Source organism: Mus caroli, chromosome 2 (assembly GCF_900094665.2).
Source record: "Mus caroli chromosome 2, CAROLI_EIJ_v1.1, whole genome shotgun sequence".
NCBI classification, from domain to species: Eukaryota; Metazoa; Chordata; class Mammalia; order Rodentia; family Muridae; genus Mus; species Mus caroli.
Window position 1 is genome coordinate 128,426,470 of NC_034571.1, and position 18,933 is coordinate 128,445,402.

The following is an 18,933-nucleotide window of genomic DNA, read 5'->3' on the forward strand; positions in this document are numbered from 1 at the left end:
GAGAAGAGAAGAGAAGAGAAGAGAAGAGAAGAGAAGAGAAGAGAAGAGAAGAGAAGAGAAGAGAAGAGAAGAGAAGAGAAGAAGAGAGCCTTTGTGGTTTCTTGAGGCAAGGCCTTATTCCCCAGGTGGCCTCAAACTTGATAACTAGATGGTCCTCCTGCCTCTGCCTCTCAAATGCTGGGATTTCAGGGGTTGGTCAGAAGACAGCATTTTGAGGATCTTGGGAAGAGGAATTTGTGCAGAATGAAGAAGCGCTTAGCATTTCTGCTATTTTGAATTATTCTAAGCTAGTTTTTCTCCCAGACTCACAGTCATTCAGTCAAGTTTACCTCAAAGTTCAAAGACTCACGAGAAACGAATTTTTTTTAATTATTTAAAAAACTAGTAGAATGGGTGACTTCAGACTGTAAACAGAAAGTGTGCAGCCTTGCTTAGCTTGTGTACAAAACAAAACATGGCTGCTGTTTTCTTGAATGATTATGTTCTAAAGTGAATAAAGTATTATTTGGTATCCAGAATCCAACATGTTTTTAATACCATTTTTAGTTTTAAACAGTAGAGGCTCTTCATGTTCAGAAAGAGATTGCAGAAGAAATTCAGGTAATTACAGAAGCAAGCAGAACCCTCTTCTCCTAAGTGGCAGAATGTGAGACTGGAGCAGAGGGGCCTGGAATAGCACTGGTCCCTACAGAGAACTCTTTTTGTGTAGGCAGAGTCCAAAAGCAATTGAAACAAGTTTGCACTAATGACTTTGGGGACCTGAGTGCCTTCCAAATAGAATAGGAGGACCAGTATCACAGGGGTGACCTCTAATTTGCAATTAAAATGACTGTTGACTATGCAGATGCACCTGCTTTGCAGGACTGTGTAACATAGGTGCTATTCTGTGAATTTCTCTTGGTCTCTGGATAGAGAAAAGTTTTCCTCTGCTCCATGCAATCACATTAGTACATGACTATTGTTTTCTTTGTTCCTCATGTTCCTAGATGAATAAAGTAAGATTTGAGGTTCAGAAGTTAACATTTATCACAGTGTGGTGAAGTGGTTTCTATACTGAACTACTGGCATATTGAGGTAATATGACATGACAGGCTCCAGGAATCCGAGGAAAGTTGGTTAGGTTCCCATAAGAACATCAGTAATGCCTAGGTGCTGGAGTAATGCCTAGGCTGGAGAACTCCATGTCTCTCTCCAGTTCTCTTCTTTCAGTCATCTTGTATCTGGGTCTTGGATGTGTTGTTACCACGGCGCAGTGATCTGCTCATTAGTCCTTAAGATAGTTGATGTCCCATGTTACAGCCACCACTGTTATGCGGTCATTTGGCATTCAGGATGAAGCCAGTTAATGTTGAGAAATGATTGCAGGTTAAAGTACACACCTGCTTTCAGGTTCTGCATGAGAAAAAAACCCATAAAATCTCATTAGTAATTTTTGTATTTCCATATGTAATACTCATTTAGTTAATATTTTAGATATATTGGGATAATGAAAATTAAAATGGATTCTTTTTCCTTTTATTCTTTTTCTAATGTGGTAAATAAAAATTTAAACATATACATGGTTCACATTATACTTCTGTTGTTCATCCTTTGTCTAGCGGGTCATGGTATCTTTCTATAGGGCTTTCTTTCCTATAGAAAATGAATTATCAGAGTCCTCTGTCATAAATAGGAATAAAAGAAAATGTACTGGCTTAAGAACGCTTGCTCTTTTGAGATCTGTTTTTTTTTTTTTTTTTTTTTTTTTTGGTTTTTTCGAGACAGGGTTTCTCTGTGTAGCCCTGGCTGAGATCTGTTGTCCTTTTTCAGTAGGACATTGTATGAACGAGTTTGCGATTGTATGCTACTGGGTGATGTAGTAGCTCTCTACAGGGGTTGGTGCAGTAGCAAGCTTGTACACTGTTTTCCCTCAGCTTTCTCTTTATCTTCAATGTGTGTGTGTGTATTTTTTTTTTACTTACACAATTTATCCTTTCTTCATTGCAGACAACATTGTAAATGCCACAGATTTTTCTCTGACTACATTGAAAACTTACCTGTTATAAGCTAATGTGAACAGTGTACAGTTACTAGTGAGTAGCTTCTAAAATCTGCTCTAAAGACAGAGGTAAATGGTAAATAACACAAGACATAATATTTCAATTATTATTTCAATAATTCATATAATATTGGACAAACAAAATAACAGAAAAATCTGCTTTCACACCTGAATCACGTGCCTTGTGTTTATACGATAAACCTGATTTGTTTTTGAAACCTCTACAGTTTGCTTTGGATTTGTGTATCTTCTTGGAGAAGCTGTGTTTTTCAAATATGCCTTCCCATATTATGTAACACATTATTTTCAGATATTTTCCATCAAACAAAAATGCATGTTAGGTAGATCTCACATTATTCAAGTTTCCCTTGTATAAAATATTGCTTTCTTCTGAGTTAGTACCTGCTGACAATTATGTAAAAAGCAAACCTTTATCTAAGGAGTGCCTGTTTCTGAAATACATTGCCTTAGTTCAATACAAATACAATAAAAGCACACTGAGGAATAAAGGAGAAAGTCATAGAGTGCACCTTTGGTCAATATTTATCTTGCTATAATAATAAAAGAAAGAGAGAAGGTTCACATTAATTAAATGGTTTATAATTACTGGCTTTTGTTGAAGGGGGGAGACAACGAAGTAAATTGCTTCTTCCTGGTCCTGAGTTGTCAGGGAATTACTGAAAGGAAACTGTGGTCCTATTTCTGTAGCAGAACTAATGTGAAAGGAGAATGGCAAATTAAATAAGGTCAAGATGATTTAGCTAGCAGCTACAGTCTGCAGAATGATTGCATGTAAGACGCAAGTAACTGGAGGGCTTTGTGCTATTAAACAGAGTTCTGCCTTTCAACTTGGAATGGATACTGCCATATGCCCGAGTAGTCATATTAATGAGATATTTTTGGGTCCTCATTTGTCTTCTGGTATCTCAGTTCTACAGATGAGAGTGATTAACACTGCACTCCAATCGTGAGCAATAGCAGGGCCAGGATGTTGATAAAGTAAAATCAAAGCCTAGGCTATGAATTATTAGACTGGGAAATCAAAATTTGAATTAACATTTTATTTTTCTTGAAGGCCGCTATTTGAAAATCGTAGAAGGATATTTTGAACCTCACTCAGCCTTCCAGGACTTCTTAGCAGTGATGGAGCAGTCATGTGCTTTATGGGTTTCTGGGGCACCTTTCTTTGGAGGGTGAGATAGGGAGACGTAGTGGACTTATGGATTCATGCTGCTTAGTGATAGCGCCCTTTAATGTTGTTAAAACATCCCAAGATGTCAGAACTTTATATTTGCTCCTTTCTGTGCTTTTTTTACTTTGATACACCCCAGGATTACAAACAGGGAATTATATTGGGCTTGTTTTGAGAAAAGCAGAATGTGAATATATGTCCTTGCCTTTCTGCTGTGTTCCAGCCCATCAGTAGTGGGAACCTTCATTCATTCATTCATTCATTCATTCACCAAGGACTTACATAGAAACACAGTGAAAGGTAGATTTGAAGACAAGCCCAAAGGACAATATTTTACATATTTGATTCCAAATGGATTTGTTTAGTGTCACATTTCTAATGCAGTCCCAAGAACTAAATTAGCAAGGTACTAGCTTATCTGGATATCAGTTTTACGAGGACCTAGAGGTCTAAAGATAAATTATCCCTCTGCAATAGTGGCACATATGTTATGAAAGTCACCAACCACCTGGTGGTTTTTTTTTTAATTGTATTTAAGACCATTCCATGAAATGGAATCCCATACCTGATACTGTTAATGTGTCTAAGAATTTGATACTGGGTAGATAATTCATGGACCCTAGATGAAAAACAACTACCATTCTTCTGCAGAAATCATAGCAGCCAAACAACTCCTAATGACATATTGCTCTACCCATAGATCACCCACCTCTTAACAAAGAAACCTCTGTGGTAGATGGTATAACGTAATAATCTACAACTGTATAACATGATAGAATACGAGCCTTTGAGCAATAAACCCTAAATGGGATACCACACCCCTTAAACCTCAGGGATACATGAAGAGGAAGGAGAGGAGGAGGAAAGATTATAAGAGCCGGAAGTGGTGGATGAGTCCAAGGGAACAGTAGTTTTCAGACATGAGGATGATGCATACATGAACTCGTGGAGACTGGGACAGCATGCACGCGTCCTGCAGAAGTTTGAACCAGGCAAAATCCCCAAACAGAGAAGGGGAAATTGGTGTAAAGTCCCACCCTTAGCTTATAAGCTGTTTGCAATTCATAGCTGCTGGGATAATGAAAATCAGTTTACTTCAAGTGAATGACACTGAGTATAGCAACCACACTCCAGGTGGGCCTCATGGTTAGGAATAATTGGCCAGCAGAAACAGGACTCTGTGGTCTCTGTGGTCAGTGTGGTGTGTGTGTGTGTGTGTGTGTGTGTGTGTGTGTGTACATGTGTATGTGCTTTTGCTTTGCCGATCTTTTTAAGAGAGAGAAAGAACATTAGGTTGATTTGTGGGAGGGGATCTAGGAAGAAAAGAGGATGGAAAAATTACAGAGTCAAATATACTGTATGGAAAAATTAAAATAGCAAACATATGATTCAGTACCATTGATAATTATGGTTTTTCCGGTCCTTCAAAATAATACGGATTTCTTTACAATCATTATTTACTACCTTACAGCACTAGGTTAACTTCATAAAAATGTTTTTTCTTAACTGTTAGTAATTTTATTTTTTAAATTATTTGCATGTAGGTATGTGTGCATGAGTTGCAGGTGCCCATGGAGCCAGAGATGTCAAATCCACTGGCCCTGGAGTTAGTCAGGAGTGGGATGTTTGATATGTGTGCTGGCACTGAACGCACACCCCTCAAATCCTAATCGCATAGCTGTCTCTCTGGCCCCACAAAGAATGGTTTTAATCTTGACAGTCTCCTTAAATTTTTGAGAGAAAAGAATAAAAATTTGTATTCTGAAGTGTATCTTTCCCCATTTTTGTTCCTTCAAACAATTTATACAGCATATAAAGCTTTTGAAATTATAATTTGTTTCTTTTGTGTCTTATCTATTCCTGTTTGGTGGTTCATATTCTTGGCTGCATTAACCTTCATCTATTTACATTTCAATCATGCTGTTTATCCATTGTTAACCCATTCATCTGGATAATTCAGGTCAAGCTCAGCCTACAGCAGCCCTTAGGGAGTATTACACCAAAGAAGGGCAGAAGAGGGGAAATGACATTCGGATTTTGATCTGTATTCAGATCCCTCTTCCTCATTGATACGGAAAATGTTCTAAGAGTTAGTTATTGAAAGTGGTGGTCTGGCTTCTTACCTTCCATGTCTATTCTACAAAGATCAGCTTCCCCTCCTTGAGCCAGCCTCTGGCTTCCAACCCCTTAAAGACTCCTGTGAAGCTGTTTCCTGCTTTGCACACTAAGTGAATGTTGCATTTTCAGCCTTTTGTTGCTACTTTTCAGCTCAGAAGTCGTTTGTGTTCCTTACATCCCACGTTCAGTCCAGAAAGAAACCAGTCCTGATGCCTATGTTCAGACCATGAAGTGAACCTACAGCTTTTCAGATGGCAGGCCATAGCCACTACTGACCAAGCCACTCTCTTGAGTCATGTGGGCTCTCGTAGTAGCTGGCCGATTGCTGTGCTGCAGTCATTCTCAAGCTGCAACAAAGCAGCCCTTTAAACTTTTGGTCAAATCATGTAACTGTATGGTAGAAAACATGCATGGCTTCCGATTTAACCAACAGAACCAGTGACCACCTGTCCATGACTTTATCCTTTCTGCTGTTATATCTGCTTTTATGGATCTGCTCAATATTGCAAAACACACAGTGCCCTTGGGACCTTTGCCCCTGCTGAACCGTCTTCTGGAGCTCCTTCTAGATTCTCATGAAAGGCATCCCTGTCCTTCTCTCAGGACTCTGCTTAGAAGTCACATTGTCAGCAACACCATTCTGGAGGCTGTTACTTAACCAACCACCCTTTTAGCTTTCTGGGAGCACAACAAATATTTGTCGGATGAATTAAATAGCTGTTTTTCATGGAAAGACATTTAATTTCCTGTTCCATCTATGGGAGTAGATAAGGACTTTATAAAATAATCCTAGTGGCAGAAAACAAGTCACTGTCACCGCAAAGTGGTGGTGGAGCAAACCTGGAAACTGAAAATTGGAACTGCGCATGAAATAGCTACGTTGTATTCAAATTATTAACTTTTATAAATATGCCGTTGCTGGCTGTAATAATTTTGAGTCTCAGTTCTATAAGTTTTCTGTTAAGTTTGAATTATTAGTGTACTTAGAAAATTGCCTTATATTATAAAATGTGTCTTTAGTGGACTATATACAGTTATGTAACTATTGATTTATTACACTAATGAGTTTGACTATATTAGATCTTATACTATTTATTTTAAAGTTTTGTGATTATTATTTGTAGGTATGTGAGTATTATTTGTATTTATATGGAAAGTTTTAGAAGGAATTTTTGTCCTAGTACCAGGTCATCTCTGTATTTCAGTTGTATAGATTTCCTCAGGTCTTCCCTTAATCTCCAGAACAGCAAGAATATGTTAGTGGTTTAATAATCTAACACTGTAAAATGAGTTGAGGGGATTGCAATGAGTCTCACTTTTTATACCATATTGAGATACCCTGAATCGGCTTTTTGTATGTATGTCTGCATGGTTTATTTGCTTACTTGTATATGTGTGCATGTGTACATCCATGTGTGCACTCACGTGTTCACGTGGGGAGGCCAGCAGTAGACACTGAGTGACATCTTTTATCACCCTCCACCTGATGTTTCTGAGACAGCATCTCTCACTGTACCTCTATTACCAGCAGTTTTTTTGGAGCTCATATGGCATGCTACATGCTATTAGAAGAATTGAGGTCATCGTTCAGTGTTTTAATACGTAATAGAAGGAAGCTCTAGAACAATCTTATTAGAGTTTTTAAAAAGTCACAAGATAGGCAAACTGTAAATCTTGGCAGCTACCCAGACATGCCCAGCTCTGTAGCAGCTGCACAGAGGTGAGTTTTCTGTGAAGGAAAAGAAATACATTCTTTCATTAAAGGGATATTTATTCTTTCCATCTCTTTAACATGGTGGCAAGAGAATCTACCTTTCTGATGGGTGGTCTGTTGTCCAGCTGCCTGGCCAACCTACCTGGAATGTTAGATCTTTATCCAGATGCTGGTTTGTTCTTTTGGGTAGGAGAAAAAATAGCTTTGTCTTAGTGGGTCTTTGGGCCTATACCACAATGCAGAACTCATTGGGTGTCTAGCTAGCAAGCCTCCAGGTTCCACTTTTTTCTATCTCCTAGGAATGGAATTCACATGCCACCACACCTGACTTTCATACAGATGCTTAAGATCTGAACTCAGGGCCTCATGGTTGTGCAGCAAGTATGTTACCCATAGAGACATCTCTCATCTTTCATATCTAATATGATAAAATAAGACAGAAATGTACATCCCACACAGTACCCAGGGGGTGATGATACAGGACACATTATTGATGGGATTTCAGAATAGTGCAGTTAGTAGCAAGAATCCAGTGGTTTCTCATGGTTAAACACAAAAACATGTAATTCAGAAGAACCATTTATGGGTATTTAGGAAATGGCTTTTTAACCCCAGCCATTCACTCATATTTACATTAGTTCTTTTTACGAGCATCAGAAAGTAAAAGAAATGAAAGACAAACTGTGCTGTTCCCAATACAATGAGTTAGGCACTTTGCAGAGGAAAAGAACCATCTATTGGTGCATACATTATCTTAGGTAATTTACACAATGTGTTATGCTGGGTAAAGAACCCTGAATTAGTCTCAGAGTATTTACGTCTAGGAGAGAAAGCAGGTAAATGGTTGTGTGGGAATTACATAGTGAGGGTGACACAAAGGAGCAGCGTGGGCTTGTTAGGACAGCAGGGGAATTGTTTTGTGACATGATTGGTGTTGTATGAGTTTATGCGTTTCACAAAAACTGCAGAACTATACTAGAAAGAATGAATTTTATCATGTGCGTGCACAATAATAATTATTCTATTTGATTAATGATCTTTATCATTAAAACAGTCTATGCTTCAGAATCCAGGCTTTGGTGTGCCCTGAACGTCCCTGGAGGGTGAGAACCTCTAAGTACTTCTCCATTTCATTTGACTTTGGTTGTTGTGGTTTCCTAGAGTGACCTTATCTTGCTTCATGTATTACTTGTAGCATCTCAGGCTGCTTGCGTGATGCCAGTAGCAGCAGCTCTGTCTGCAAAGAGCATGGAACTCTTCTCACGCTCTCCTAGAAGCTGGCTCATATCATGTGAAGTGCCATTCCAGATGACCAGCCTATGTTGGAACCATTCATAAGCCAGCTGCTTAAGTTCCTACTAACACCAATCGTTGTGGATAGGAAAGAGAAGGAGAGCTCGCTGCTGCCTTCCTATGCATTTGGGCACTGTTTTCAGTATGGTACCTGTTTTGGTGGTCTGGTACTAGTATCTCTGTTCTTGGCTTTGAAGAGTTTACAGTAGTCAAGTGCATCAGTAGAAAACAAATGATCATCAGAACCCTGTGGGCCTGCTCCTGATATACATTCTCATGGAACAGATGGTTGACCAGTTGTGTGTGGCAAAAAAGCAAAGCAAAGCAAAGCAAAATAAATCATATAAATACCAACCCAAATTTAAATACTCGGAGAGCTTTAGGCCCCCCAAAGCTCTGCTAAGCTGTCCCTTGGTTTGTTTGTTTGTTTGTTGTGGGTTTTTGTTGTTGTTGTTGTTGTTTTTATGCTTGTGTAGATTATGTAGGTAGAGCTCCCTGAGGTGCTGAGTTTGTGTTTTCCTATGTTTCTAGATTACTGGGAATCACAGTTCTCCTGTGTCTCACATGCATCCTCTCTACACCTCTCTGAAGCATCTGTAAACTTAGATTGATTATGAAATCCACTTTCCCAGCAGCCTGGTAGAGGGGAATTTATTACACATTGAGATGAAACAGTTTTTTTTTTTTTTTTCTCTTCTCTCTGGCATTTTTTCTGGAGCCATCGGCCCTTGCGTTTCCCATGTTCCTAGTCTTTGTTTAATTTGCACAGATTGTTTTCTCTATTTTCCTAGTGATTTGACAGCAGAAGTAAAGGAGAGGGGGGGAGGACCTTAACTAAACAGCCACTCGAGGCCACAGGCCTGTGATAGGCCTGCCTTGTGTACGATCCCATTTCACTTTAAAAGGGTGAATTTGGTAGATAATTTTACTGCTTTGCAAACAAGGAAACTAGGTCCAGGTGAGGCTAATTGACTTGCATTCTCAAAGATAGCTCATTCTCACTCCCAAACCCATTCTCTTCCTACGCCCCCAGGCTCTGGCTTGGAACAGTGTTTTCTCTCTTTATTTTTGCTTGCAAGGATGGGGGATGGTGAGTAGTATGCTCTTCTGAGCCCTGCAGCTTCAGCTCAGACCCAGTTGCTTCCTGTTTTGCTTCTCAGCTCCCAGGAGGTTTGGCCTAATTCTATATATTTTTCAGAGCTTCTATCATATATTCCATCACTTGTTTCTTCCTCCCTCATGATGGTGTCAGTTCCAAGGCTGACAGAGCAAGCACACAAGGTTCTCTTGTGTTAGGGACCCTGCCTCCAGTCACCAGAGGGAAATGGGAGAGCAAGGCAGAAGGCCTGACAGAATGACTCCCAGAGGCTCAGAGGCCTTAGTCCTTGAGCACAGCTAACACACCATAGTTCCTGCAACTCGACTTGTGTGTTGTTTCTAGAGAGACTAGAAATTAGTTTCCAAACAAAACAAAACAAATGCAGCATTGAAACTACATCCAGGACAGACTGAAGTTGATACTACCAGTGCTATTCTCTGTAGGCAGCATCATAGTTTCTGGAGACTGTCCAGCATTTAAGACTTTCGTTTATGAAGCATGCCTGCCAGAGACTTCCAGAAAGAAAGATGTGTCACAGTGAAGATCATGTACCATGTAAGGGATTTGAGGAGTGGGTGCCCTGTTGCTCAGTCCTGGAAGCCAAGTCACATGTTACCATTTGAGTACTCCAAAGGAGGCTTGTTTGAATTGAGAGATAGCCATGTAAAGTCCACAGTAGATCCCAAAGCCTTGGAATCCAACAAAAACAACAAACTTCATTTTTGCAACAGTTACATGTAGATTAATTATATGAAAGTATTTGGAAATTAGTGGGTTAAATAAAATATTTTCTAGAAATTAAACATACTTTATTTAACCTTTGTTGTTTTGTATTGCTGAAGGCTGAACCTCAGGCTTTGTCATGGTAAGTTGTTAAACCTGAAAATTGTGAGAGAAAGACCAATTGGACCATTTTTTGAGCCAAAATTGAAAGCAAGTTTTAATTAAATACTGGCCAGGATGATGGACTCTGGCCAGATCAATTCCTAGGCTCCCAGAAAATGGCGACACATCTTGCAGAGGCTTAAAAATGTAAGCCTACAAGGTCACTGTATTTCTAATCAGGCCAATCACGGGTAAGCATCTATCCTGACATACTTCCTGCCTATGTACCTTCTGTCTTCATGTGATCAAACACATCCAGTGTGTTTGGGGTGAACTTGTTTCGGGGAGGGAAAATCCGTGGCTTTGCTATCTCCCATAAACAACAGCCTCCAGCATTTTTGGAAGCATCTATTTATACTTGGGCAGGGGGTGCTTACAGGATAGGGTGACTTTGGCCTTTACAAAGCAAGCGCTCCATCATGGAGCTTTTGCCCCAGCTCTTAGCTTGTCTTCCTTATCTTTTCTAGTTTTCCCCACTGGTAAAAACCACACAGAACAGCAGTACCATTGTGAATTGATATAACTGATGGAACTTATCGGATTTCATAGGGTTACATGTGTGTTCAATATAGCTTAATTACCTATGCAGATCCACAGGCCACCACCACAGACAGAATCCGGAGGATCTCCATTGTATAGGCTTTCTGTGCTATTATTTCCTAAGATCAATGGCCACGTCCCTTTCTCTGCTTTTTCTCAAGAAGAATCACTGATTTGTGCTCCATGGGGATGATCACTTCAAGTATGTCATGCATACGGAATGATGTAATGTACACCCTTTTGTGGTTAGCTTCTTTTTCAACACTCCCTTACCTCCGTCCTACTTGTTGGTCAACAGTTCTTTGTTGTAACCCTGAGTAGCATTCTGTCTTCTTTGTGTATTTGTAATGATGATGTTGGAAAGCTTAATATTGCACATGTGACATGCATTTGATGCGTTTGTGGTCTTCCCCGTGTCTGTTGGACAGCATTGGATTCAGAGTATTGTGATTGGAAGTCACTGAAAATGCACTGAAAATGATGTTCCAGCATTTCTATGTTAAGTGGTATGTTTTGGTTTTGCTGATTGTTAATCAGATTATTTGGAAATGAATAGGAATTTTTAAATAAATAGGCTATTTGGAAATGAACAAAAAGAGAATAAAATCATATCTAGCCTGTAGGAGGTAGGGGTGTGTGTGTGTGTGTTTGTGTGTTTCAGTAAGAAAAGGTTTAGGTTTCTGTCCACCAGAGAAACTTCATAAGGTTAGACAGCAGGAAAGGATACTTCATCCTGTCTGCCAGTGGTATTCAGCAGAATAGCTTGAGACTCATTAAATGGCTCATGTATATCTTAGGTTCCCCGCACCGCCTTGGGAACTTGAGAAACTTTTTTTCAACTTAAGCTTCAAAAAGAGATCAGCTCAGTGAGCTTATAGTGGAGGCAAGAAGCGGGACACAGGGATGCTTCCGAGCAGATTAGAATGCAGTAACGGATAAAAGATAATACCATTTTCAATTAAAATTGCCCGGGGAAATTAGGTAGGCAGAGAATAATTACCTGTGTTGGCAAGCGTCCAGGCTTCTGACACTGAGAGCCTGCTGGAATCTTCTATGGGATTCACTGAGGATCACAGGGAAGCCAGGAATATTTCATTTATATGTAATCTCAGACATACATGAATGTTGTAGCAGCTTTGTGTGGTATTTTATGTCAAATGATGTAGCTTGAGACCCTGTAAAAACAAAAGCCACAAAAAAAGCAATACCACATTACATCAGATGAAAGAGAAGTGGCTCTCACAAAATAAATTAGTTTCTGTGATTTCTGCCAATAGCTAATAAGACAGGAACTGAAGCTGAATAGTAGAACATGAAGATGCCCAACCAAGGTATAGTTCTAGCTCCCACTACTACGTGCAGAGGGCCTCTGGAAGCTAACGGTCCTCGGTTACTGTCATTGAGTAGATGCTACCTACACACAGCATAGTGGGGAAAATGAGTCACCCATAGTGCATCCACCTTGAATGCAGATGTTGTGATTCAATGTGTGTTCCCCTTCACAGCTCCTGTAGCGATTCGGTACTACTAACTCTTTAAGCATCTGAGCTTGGTGGTGTTCCTTGGGTCTGTGGCATCTGGGCTCCTTCAGTGTCTGGGCTCCAGCAGCCATGCTGTCCTCACTGGGGCTGGGTATGATTAATGGAAAAGGATTGGAGAGTTCTGAACTGGGAGTGTTCTTTCTCTTCACCTTGAGGAGGTTCATGGTCTTCTCTAATGGTAAAGGAACTAGTGGCTTTTTCTACCTTTTCTCTAGGGCTAGATTTTGCTGTATTCCCAGTTGATCACAGTTTATCAGTTCATCCTGAGGAATAATGGAAGAGGATTTTTATGGAGCAAAATTGGGAGAGGTGGTTCAATGGTTAAAAGCGGTTGCTGTACTTCCAGAGGACCTAGGTTCAGTTCGCAGACCCTACATGTCAGCTCACAGCTGTCTGTAATTCCAGTGTCAAGATATCTGAAGTCTGTTCTAACCTTCGAGGGCCCCTGAACTCATGTGGTACATATATATACACTCACACACATACATATAAAATAAATATATATTTAAAACTTTTAACATGCTAAGGGTTAATGAATCTATAAAACATTTAAATATTTTTTATAATTTTACTTTATTATTATAGTGGCATATATATTGTCTCTGTGGAACTTCCAGTAACCAACTTAGTTGAATAACAAAGTAGTTAAATTGGTTTATAATCTCATTTAGTTAAAAAAAAATTAAGCCCATTTTGTTATTTGTCTTTGTTAACAAAACGAATGTGCCCTCTGCACACATACAGTTGCTTTCTTTCATCTGTTTCTTCATGTTCTTTTATTCTTTCAGTCTCTGTATATGTCCACATGCTTCTCTTAAAGAATGTCAATTCTCTTGGTATCTAGTTACTTAACACTTAAGATAGAGGGGATCAATGTCTTGTATCCATTTAGAACTTGGTGCAGCCTGGGCATTCCTTGGGTTGGGATCACTGGGGACAGGAATGGGAAGATTTCCCTCTCGCTTCAACTTTGTGTAGTGTATCTGTGAACAGTAGGGAAGGATCCAGGCCATTGTGGGTGGTGATACCTGGGCTAGTGGTCCTGGATTTTTTAAGAAAACAGGCTGAGCAAGCCAAGTGGAGCAAGGCAGTAAGAGGCATCCTCCATGACCTCTGCATCAGCTCCTGCCTCCGGGTTCCTGCCCTGCATAAGTTCTTGCCCTCACTGCTTTTTCTTTTTTAAATTTTTATTTTGAGGATGAACTGTTATGTGGAGCTGTGGCAAAATACCCACCTCCCCTCAAGTTGCTTTTGGCCATGATGCTAAGACATCCAGTTAGCTTTTCTATCATCGCCTGAGGTGCACAGATAGCAGATATATGACAGACCCTAGTTACAATGGCATAATTCTAATCCCCGTCTCTCCTCTCTCCCTTACACACAATGCACACGCACACACACACACACACACACACACACACACACACACACACACACACCGATGTACGTGTGCAGATTATTGGTCAGAGCCTCTAGAAAGGAAGGAAGCTGAAATTCAACTTTATAAGACAGCAAACACATAGCCCTGTTACAGTGCCCCAACTTCTGACTGACCACAACAGGAGCTCATAAATGTCTTTCAAGTCACTGCATTTGTGGCAGTTTGTTAAGAAGCCACAGAATATGAATACTCGAGGGAAGCCTGGCAAAACACTTTGTTGCTAATTGCAAAGCTATTACCATTATTCCAAGTTTCAAAGGGAAAGCATCCCTGAAATACCTCCCACAGCTCCTGTGGAGAAACCCCAGGTCTGTGCTGCAGTGTGGTTATCCACAGGCAATGGCAAATGAAGAGGCCATTACACTTCTTTGCGGAAGTTCTCTCAGACCAGCAGTTTTAGCCTTGCAGAGGGACAGATGGGAAACTAGAGAGCTCTCTGGATAGGCATTCACTGCCTGGTGCCAACAGGATAGGCAGGGTGGGAAGGTAGAGCCCTTCCCTTCCTTTCACACTCATAAACCTTACTGAAGAGGCATAGGCTTAGAGATCCCTAACTTCAGGCTTCCGTGATGAAGGGGGCTTAGCAGAAGGATGCAGGTTGGAGGTAAACAGCGGGAGCGTGCTGTAGTTGTGTGGCTGTGGACTTCAACATGTTGTGTGAGGTAGCGAGGCAGCTTCCTTGCTTTGCCTGTGATTCTGCCTGTTCTTAGGGCATTTGTTGAGTAGATTGTCTCTTGTCACTGAGTACCTGGTGTACAGCAGGTTTCGTTTTACCAGGATCAGTACAGTATTGGGATCTGGGCATTTTATTTAACTATCAAGTATTTCCTTCTTGAAAGGTCCAAAACCCAGAGAGCAAGTAGACAGACACTCCTGACTGACATCCCTTCCCCGGGTTCCTGTCACGTTAAGGGCATTTCCTTTCCTGGAGACCACAGTCAGCTTTTCAGTGCCCAGATTTATAACATTTGGATGCAGAAGCTGGCGTGTGGGATCTCACCTGCAGAAGATGACATTGTCCTGACATGCCTGTATGGAGTGGTTTTTGATGAGCTGGTCATGTAAGGTGTGCAGACACGGGTTTCCCCACAGTGCCATGCTACAGCACAGGGGATACAGAGAAAAGATAGGAAAGATGCAAGTGTAGTCTGAAAGCCTTTGGTTACAAAACGATAGGTCTAGCAGGACAAAAAAATCCCATGAGCTTCGTAGGACTTAGGCTTGATTCATAACCCCAACAAGCACAAGAGAGTTAAGAAATTCAATGTCTCAGCTCTGGGTGGACCATGTAATTATTTCTTCCATTCAGCGGTGTTTTTCTGAACTTCTGTTAAGTGCCAGGGCCTGTGCTAAGTGCCAGGGATGCCGATGATGGTTTTCAGCACACACATCACCCTCATCTTCCTGTCAGCTGCAGTCTCATGCTCATAGACAACTATAAACAAATGCAATATTAAAAATACAGTAAGTTCCATGAGGGCCGTAGTCCCATCATAATTAGCCCTGGTCAGGGTACCCGTGATTCAGCACCCGCAGTGTTCTCTAGAGCCTGGCATCTGTGGGATACCTGAATATCTCTTCTTTTATAAAATAGGAACAGTCATAGCACATCATTTCAGGGTTTACGTGTGGGTTCTCCATCTTTGTTTTAGTTAGGGTTCCCATTGCTGTGAGGAAATACCACGATCACAAGCAACCTGGGGGAGGAAAGGGTGCATTTTGTTACACTTCTGCACCACAGTTCATTGCAGAGTTGGGCCGGAACTCAAGGCAGGAAGCCGGAGTTCAAGAACTGGTGAGGAGAAAATGGATGAGTACTGCTCATTTTGCTGTGCGTGTCCTGCTCGGCCTGCTTTCTCGGAGCACGCAGGACCACCTACCTGCCCAGGGTGGCCCCACTCACAGTGACCTGGCTTCGTCCATATCAGTCATCAGTCAAGCCAGTACACCACAGGCTTTCCTGAGGGCTGATCTGGTGGAAGCGTTTTCTCAGTTGAGTTTTCTTCCCCAAATCATTTTCGTTTGTTGGCTGGATTCAAGTTGACTGATTGAAGTTGGCATAAAAGTAGCCAGCACAATCATGATTGGATTCATGCTTCGTCTGGCTTTACAGAAATGGATGGTCAAGGTATCAAATTCAGACTGTCATACATGCCATTTTCCAGATCTTGATCACCTGTCTTCCTATCTATACCTGTTTTCCATGTGCCAGAGGAAACACATTCCTTTTACTCCCATGTACTTCTGATACCTCCTAGAACTATTTTTTCTGTTAAGAATTGGAAAGGACTTAATATTAAACTTAGCAGAACCAAGAGTTAAATACCAAACCCAGGTTTGATGCAAACAGCCTAATATTAGAGAAAATATGGAAACACAAGAGAAAAACATTTCTTTGCTTATCATTGCAATTCACTGTAAATCTGCACATACAATTCCATTGTGAATCTGTTCTGTTCAGCACTTTACTCCTGGGAAATATTTCTTCAGGTGACAGTTCACTTGAGGACATTTGAAAGACTTCTTGAAGTTCCAGATCATGGAAGGTCATTTTCCTATTTACCAGGAAAATATTGTGCAATTATTCCTGAAGATCTTAGATAGCCTTGCTGTTCAATGGCTCCTTAATTACTAAGTTAAGTGTTTGGTGGGAGATAGATAGCACTGTTGCAGAGCATGTGTAAACTGGGTAACATGTAGCAGTAAACGTCTCTAGTTTGATGACTTGTAACCTTTGTTGTCCAAATCTAGCACCATTAGTAATTTAATATATCCTCCTGCCTCCTGATGTGCCTGAAATGATACATACTAGATTTCCATCCTGAAATCAATGGGTGCTTATGTACGCAAGAACTCTGAAAGGACTTCACACTGACTTTTGTCTGCTCCTGCTTTCTTTGCAGGGACTGTGCAGAAGGTTTGATCGGGTAGACCTCCCTTGCTGCTGCTCCCAGCTGCCTGGTGAGTATCCACCTTGTAACCCCCCCCCCCCGCCCCCCGGGAAGAATCTACATGCAGTGTCTGTTAAAGGTGGTGCATGGCTGTTTTCCTAAGTGTGGTAAAGAGGCAAGCAGAATCCCCTGGGGTTTTCTGTGTGTCATCTCACTAGTTCTGCTGTTGACTCTGCCCACCACTAGCCTCTCACTCGTTGTGTTCTTGCTGATTGTGGCAGTGCTGCCTGGCCACTGAGTGAAAAGCTTTGTAACGGTTTAAGCCTGGTACAGGTTTTGTTAGTAGATTCTCACCTTCATGAGAAATCACAGCTCTGCCCATCCATGAGGATAAGGCGGCTGCCTATGGGAGTGACGCCAGGTAATTCCTTCCATACCTGTCTAACTTTCCCATAAATCCTTCATGAAGTGCTCCAGCAGTCAGAACTCTCTGTGTGGCCGGTTTGTGTTACTTCCAAATGTATACTAGTCAGTGCTTTAAGGTAGCACCAGATCCCAGCCAAAGATGAGAGACTACCTCCTGATCTCTTCATCAAATTGCTGTTTTATAATTGTTCTTACAAGATTGCACTGTTTGCCCTTTCTTCCTTTAAGAGGCAAGAAGCCATTTGTCAGTGATTCCCATGGACCAGCGACTTCCCTACTCATAATAGCTGCATTCTGAGTACAGGGCTTCTCCTATCACTCTTCCCATGTCAGGTGCATCATTATATCCTGGCACTGACCCTGGCTGGTTGTCTTCCGGCCTCTCTGTGAGGGCAAGGAAGAATTGCATAACCCAATCCGTCTCGCAATGGCCAGTCTTTAATGATATAAGAAGATCAAGAAAGTAGATTTATTATTGTATGTTCCTACCTATTTTTAGTCCAGTGTACTATATTTTACCACCCCCTGAAGGGTGACTCATAAGCTTGTCTTCGTAGGCACTGTACAGTTAAGGATGCTGAGTAATTTTAGAGACTTTGAATCAGTGTAGATAGATACATCATTTGCTTTCTACCCTGTTTTCATTATATCCTTCTGGATTGTCCACTTTTCCCATACTTACTTACATTGTCTCATAGTTGCATTATCCTCAAATGGGTCATTTTTTTTATTAGCATCAGTGTTTCATGAATATAGATAGTTGTGTCAAGAATCCCAGCAGCACCAGAATGGAGGATTGGTTCGTTACATATTCTAAACTCAAGGAGAAATGCTTCTTGTGGCATGTGGTATAAGTCCTGGCATTTGATGAGAAAGAGGCTTGGGTGGCTTTAAGCCTTAGTTAGAACAGCAGGCACCCTGGGGTCTTCTTCCTTCCCCATCTTTGTAATGCCTGATTGGATTTGGCTACCTGGCTGATATCTTTGTGTGACTCTTGCCCTCATGTCCAAAGAGAATTCTTTTATATCCTACCCTCTCCACCCTAAGAGCTCCTAAAAATAAAAGCATTTCATCTCACTTAAGCACCACTCAGTAGATAGATCCTATGAATTATGATTCCTTGAAAATGTGGAATGAAATCCAGCTCTTTGTATAATATATGGGAGAAAGTATCTAGGACCTTTAGGATCTGGCGTCTGAGCATTGTTGGTTTGTTTTGGGATTTTGCTTAAGGTCCTCTGGTTCCAACAGTGGGTGTTTCAGACAGCACACTAGTCCAGCTGTTTTTTAGTCTCTTTCATGTCCACAGTGCACATTCACAGTGCATTTTAGTTCTTATGGTGGTGTGCTTTAAATTGTGTTTATTTGTGCTACATTGAACTTAGCTTATTACCAGTGTTAGTCAATAAATTTTAAAAATCGTTACAGTTTGGGCTTGGAGAGATTGCCCAGTGGTTAAGAATGCTGACTGCTCTTTCTGAGGATCCTAAGTTCAATTCCTAGCACCTCCAATGCAACTCACGACTGTCTGTAACTTCAGTTCCTGGGAAATGAAGCGCTCTTCTGATCACTGCAGGGACCAGGCGTGCAAGTGGTACACAGACATACATGCAGACAAAAATCCCATACATATTTAAAAAAAGATTACACAGTGAACATGATAATTTTTTTTAGGCAATTTGCCCTCATTTTTATGTTGTTAAACATTCATGTCTAAACAAACCAAAGATGATTTTCTTTTTTTTTTTTTTTTTT

The 18,933-nt window shown here is 40.9% G+C and overlaps 1 protein-coding gene across 10 annotated transcripts in view; it reads left to right on the top strand.

The window, feature by feature from the left end:
• The window catches only part of Plcb4 (phospholipase C beta 4), a 353,082-nt gene that overhangs the window by 130,040 nt on the left and 204,109 nt on the right, over window positions 1–18,933 (top strand). For all 10 annotated transcript variants that reach the window (XM_029473927.1, XM_029473924.1, XM_029473932.1 and 7 more), the window contains one exon: window positions 16,765–16,822. The gene's annotated coding sequence lies outside the window, so the exon portion shown is untranslated. The remainder of the gene's footprint in view (window positions 1–16,764; window positions 16,823–18,933) is intronic.